Source organism: Bos grunniens, chromosome 5 (assembly GCF_055505025.1).
Source record: "Bos grunniens cultivar Pamir isolate PY7600 chromosome 5, Bosgru_T2T1.0, whole genome shotgun sequence".
Classification (NCBI taxonomy): domain Eukaryota; kingdom Metazoa; phylum Chordata; class Mammalia; order Artiodactyla; family Bovidae; genus Bos; species Bos grunniens.
The window spans coordinates 58,728,372-58,734,426 of record NC_141169.1 but is presented as its reverse complement, the minus strand read 5'-3'; the positions used below and the strand labels follow the sequence as shown (position 1 = coordinate 58,734,426).

The window sequence follows — 6,055 nt, the reverse complement described above, 5'->3', positions numbered from 1 at the left end:
ACCCCTGTATCCTACATAGAACCAAGATGACAGCACAGCTTGAGGTTTTATTGTCAGGAAATTACAAACCATGTGTATTTTTATGACAGTGTTTTTCTGTTCATTAACACTGATAATAAAGCCTAGCTTCCTTTCCATTAGGTTGTTAACCAAATAATTCCTTTACTATTGAATTAATACTACACTGATATAGTAATAAGAATCTTTAAGTAGAGCCTTCTGACTAGTACCCAGTACAATGCTCAGCAGTGAGACTGCAGTAGCAATAATGACTAATTAACCGCTGCTCCATTAGTATTCTTTATTAACACGTAAATAAAATAGCATTCTTGATTCACAGGTAAATAAAATAAAACCTTGGCTTATGTAGCTAAGTTAACATTAGCGAGGAATTTCATGTCACCCCTCTGCTAACTCATGTAACAGTCTAGTTCTCTGATCTAATTTCTCTCTTTTTTTTTTAACACACAGACACAACCACTGTCAGGAATCAGGGATGAAAAATTACACAGCAATAACAACGTTCATCCTTGTGGGACTAACCGATGACCCGAATCTAAAGATTCTGCTGTTCATCTTTTTGCTTCTAACCTACCTTTTGAGTGTTGCTGGGAACCTGATCATCATCACTCTCACTCTGGTAGATCCTCACCTCAAAACACCCATGTATTTTTTCCTCCGGAATTTCTCCATCTTGGAAGTGTCATTCACAACCGTCTGCATTCCCAGATTCCTCTACACAATGGCATCTGGGGACAACACTGTTACCTACAATGCATGTGCCACTCAATTATTTTTTGTTGTTATCCTGGCTGTGACTGAGTTTTTTATTCTGACGGCCATGTCCTATGACCGCTATGTGGCCATCTGCAAACCCCTGCATTACACGACCATCATGAAAAACATGGTCTGCATTAAGTTCCTCATTGGCTGTTACATGATTGCTCTAATCATCGTCCTGCCACCATTTGGCATGGGCTTTGAGCTTGAGTTTTGTGACTCTAATGTCATAGATCACTTTGGCTGTGATGCTGCTCCCATCCTGAAGATTACTTGCTCAGACACAGAGTTCCTAGAGCGATTCGTCTTGGTCCTGGCTGCATTGACGCTCCTGTTCACCTTGGTGTGTGTAATCATGTCCTATACATAAATCATCAGGACCATTCTCAGATTCCCTTCTGCACAGCAAAGGAAAAGGGCTTTTTCTACATGTTCTTCCCATATAATTGTGGTTTCTATCACTTATGGAACCTGCATCTTCATCTATATTAAACCACATGCAAAAGAAGGGGTAGCTATTAATAAAGTGGTGTCAGTTCTTACCACCTCTGTTGCACCAGTAATGAATCCTTTCATTTATACTCTGAGGAACAAACAAGTGGTACAAGCTTTCAAAGACATGATCAAAAGGGTTGCATCATATTTCAAAGGACTAAAATGATTACTGAGTACAAAAAAAAAAAAATTGTAAAAGTATTCCTTGGTATTCATTTATTTTTCTCTAATGGTATGTTAGCCATGGTTTTATACACCACAATCTCATTCTGTTACACTTAGTACCTACCATTAATACATGTATTGATAATCCTTTTAGCTCAGCCTATCTCCAGGAATACATGGGGGAAATTCTCTGTAAATATTTATAAAAATATGTCTGTTACTTACAGAACCAAGAAATGTAAGCAATATCAATGTACTATTATATTGGTGCTCAGCTACTCCTCTTTTACTGACTGATATGTCCTAAGCTGAGTCCCAGATCTCCCAGGAGCAGCAGTGACAGTGGTTTCACTGGTGTATGAATATGTCTGAACTCACTGTATACATTAAATAATGTGAATTTCTGTGAAAATATGTACTTTGCACATATGTTAAATATGTGAATATCAATTATACCTCAATAAAGCTGTCTTCAAAAGGGAAAAGTATTTGTGAAGTCATATGCACAGATTTATTTCCTTCTAGGATACACTTTCTGTCAAGAATGTGCTTGTTTGCCACTTTGATATTGATGACTGTATCTCTAAGACAACATATTATGGTAATTAACTACACCTTAAGGCTTTTTTCTTAATAGATGATCAGACTCTAATCTTAAAAATGTGAAAAGAAAAATAATAAATATTCTAGATGAAAACTAGAAGAATATTTCCATGATCTAGGGGTAAAGAATTTTTTTTATATGGGAGTATAGTTGATTAACAATCTTGTGCTAGTTTCAGGTGTACAGAAAAGTGGTTCAGTTATACATATGCTGTGGTTGTTGTTTTAGCTGCTTAGTCATGTCCGACTCTAATGGAGCGGGTTGCCATTTCCCTCGCCACCAGTTATACATACACATGTAACTATTTTTTTCTAATCTTTTCTAATTCTTTTCCCATTTAGGTTATTACAGAATATTGAACAGAGTTCCATGTGGCTAAGGATATTTTTTAAACTAAAAACAGAAAGCATTAACCATTGTTTTAAAAGCCTAAAAAAATAACTTTTTTAAAGTATGGTAAACTGAAATATTTTACAGTAAGGAAGGTTCCATTCATCAAGAAACATTAGAGAATGAAAGGCAGATATATGAGTCTAAAAGAGTATTCAGGTAAATGTGGAAGTATGAATTTTCCCTGGATTTCTTATGGTTCCTGTAAAATGTTAATTCTTTTGGTTGGCACTTGGGAATGCTAATTGGCAGTTGGGAATGCCAGTTCCCAACTCTTCTCCTGCCTTAAGAATTAGGTCTACCTAATTTGGCTAGTTAATTGCTCTGATCCAAAAAGATAATAATAAATTTCTATCTCCCCTAGCAAGTCAAATGGTTACAGCCAAAGACTGTCTTTAGGTTAAACACCAAGGTTCCAGGAAGACTAGGATTGTTTCCCTAATTATTTTACACATCAAGGAAGAAGGAAACTCAGGAACTTGGCTGCCATCTCTAAATTGTAAAAGCTAAGACCTGCATGGATCTATCTGACTCCTGGAGACATTTTATTTACCTATCAAATGGCTAAAGAGAAGACCCTTTCTGGAAGGGAGCAGACAACTGCCTCCTTTTCCTTTATAAGTGGAGAATTATTTCTCCTCATCTATTGCCTATGGGTTTCCCAGGTGGCACTAGTGGTAAAGAACCCACCTGCCAATGCCAGAGATATAGGAGAAGCAAGTTTGATCCCTGGGTTGGGAAGATTCCCCAGCAGGAGGGCATGGCAACCCACTCCAGTATTCTTGCCTGGAAAATCCCATGGACAGAGGAGCCTGGCAGGCTACAGTCCATGGGGTCGCACAGAGTCAGACACGACTGAAGCGACTTAGCATGCATGCATTGCCTGTGGATTTAGAATTGCTCACACAGGATATCTGACTTGGCTGTCATCATGTCACCGCAGTGATTAGACTTAGGGTGAGGAGATCTAATATGCTTATTATTTATTTGTGTTAGTCGCTCAGTCACGTCTAACTCTTTGAGACCCCAAGGACTGTAGCCCACCAGGTTCCTCTGTCCTGTGGGCTAATAAAGGTTTACTAATAAAGGTTGAATCAGATGCACTTTCTTAAGATCAGAGGATTACATAGCTACTCACCAAATGTTGAAAATGTTAGTCATTCAGGCATGTCCCAACTCTTTGCGACCCCAGGGACTGTAGCCTGCCAGTCTCCTCTGTCCATGAGATTTCCCAGGCAAGAATACTGGAGGGAGTTGCCATTTCCTTCTCCAGGGCATCTCCCCAACCCAGGGATCAAACTGGAGTCTTCTGCATTGCAGGGGGATTCTTTACTGTCTGAAACACTAGGAAAGCCCCATATTTATTTACTGAGAGGTAAATAAGCAGGTCAGAAGCAACAGTTAGAACTGGACATGGAACAACAGACTGGTTCCAAATAGGAAAAGGAGTACATCAAGGCTGTATGATGTCACCCTGCTTATTTAATTTATAGGCATAACACATCATGAGAAACGCTGGGCTGGATGAAGCACAAACTGGAACCAAGATTCCTGGGAGAAGTATCAATAACCTCAGATATGCAGATGACACCACCCTTATGGCAGAAAGTGAAGAAGAACTAAAGAGCCTCTTGATGAAAGTGAAAGAGGAGAGTGAAAAAGTTGGCTTAAAGCTCAAGATTCAGAAAACTAATATCATGGCATCTGGTCCCATCACTTCATGGCAAATAGATGGAGAAACAGTGGAAACAGTGGCTGACTTTATTTTTCTGGGCTCCAAAATCACTGGAGATGGTGATTGCAGCCATGAAATTAAAAGACGCTTACTCCTTGAAAGGAAAGTTATGACCAACCTAGACAGCATATTCAAAAGCAGAGACATTACTTTGCCAACAAAGATCTGTCTGGTCAAGGCTATGATTTTTCCAATAGTCATGTATGGATGTGAGAGTTGGACTATAAAGAAAGCTGAGAGCTGAAAAATTGATGCTTTTGAACTGTGGTATTGGAGATGACTCTTGAGTGTCTCTTGGACTGCAAGGAGATCCAACCAGTCCATCCTAAAGGAAATCAGTCCTGAATATTCATTGGAAGGACTGATGTTGAAGCTGAAACTCCAATACTTTGGCCACCTAATGCGAAGAGCTGACTCATTTGAAAAGACGTTGATGCTAGGAAAGATTGAAGGCAGGAAGAGAAGGGGACAACAGAGGATGAGATGGTTGGATGGCATCATCGACTCAATGGGCATGAGTTTGAGTAAACTCTGGGAGTTGGTGATGAACAGGGAGGCCTGGCATGCTGTGGTTCATGGGGTCACAAAGAGTCGGACAGAATGAGTGACTGAACTGAACTGAACTGAACTGACCTGAGAGGTAAATATGAAATCTGCCTCTGATCTAGAATACCTCAGTGTACATTCAAGAATAAAATTAATAGAAATAAATATTTAAAAATCAACAATAAATTAGTATTATATTCCATACTTTAGTTTCAATTTAAAGTTACTGTGTATAACATCAACATACAAAAATCAGTTGTGTTATCTATATGCCAAAAACAAACCAGTAGAAGATGAAACTAAAATAAGACATCATTTACAAGTCAAATAGTGGTGAATGAATATATGAAAGATTTATTGGAGAAAAAGATAACATTCTATTTGCAGACATTTTAAAGATTCAAATAAATGGCTGTACCGTACTTATGGGCTAGAAAACAAAACATCTTAAAGATACCAATTTTCACAAGTTTACTATAGGTATAATGCAATCTCAGTAAGGATTTCATAGATTTTTTTTTGTAATACTTGTATCATAGAGAGATATAAAAACATATAAATTATAATGAAACTAAATAAATGCTATTACAAAGAAATAAATGAGATGCATAAAAAATGATTTGAGACAACTTTGCTCTTCATATCATGATTTCTCACTTTTGAAACATTTGATTTCTCACTTTTGAGACATTTGAGAGGCAAAAATGGTGTATAACGGGAACAGAAGGAGGATATTAATTTAGAGTGAATGGTAGGAGCCCAGTAGTGAAGATATTTATTGCACATTTAAGAGTTAACTAAGTATTACTGAGCCAAGAGAAATTATAAGAAAGTAATATATCAATTTTGCTTTATGAGGAATATAATAAAGCAGTGAATAAATTAACTTTTACATACAAGATGAGTGACAAGCAATTACTCAAGAATAGCATTCAAGCAAACAATAGTAAAGGTTTCATTATTGTCCATAAGATAGAGAGAACGGACACAATTACGATCTCAATCCAAGCAATGTAGTTGACAGAGATGAGAAAGTTTTCCAGCATGGAAGACTGCATGGTTGATAGAGCCATAAATCAAATGAAGGATTCAAGAGGAAAACATTTGTCTGCTTAATACTCACAAGTTATATTTAATCAAGTTTGTTTTGAAACACAGATGAAAAAATAAATGTATGAGAAGTATTTGTTTATCAGTGTGCCAATGGACTCAGCTTTAGGACATGTGGAATGTAAGATTAATTTAAAGGTAAATTTGAGCAAGCTATCCAAGGAACAAGTGAGGTTTGGACATAAATGTCTGGCTTTTATCTCAGAGTGATTGAAGAGCACAGACTTAGG

At 37.4% G+C, this 6,055-nt stretch overlaps 1 pseudogene; it reads left to right on the top strand.

Moving 5' to 3' along the window:
- The first annotated feature begins 490 nt into the window (after nt 1–490).
- On the top strand, nt 491–1,441 carry LOC147372104 (olfactory receptor 6C2-like; annotated as a pseudogene).
- Nucleotides 1,442–6,055: the final 4,614 nt, after the last annotated feature.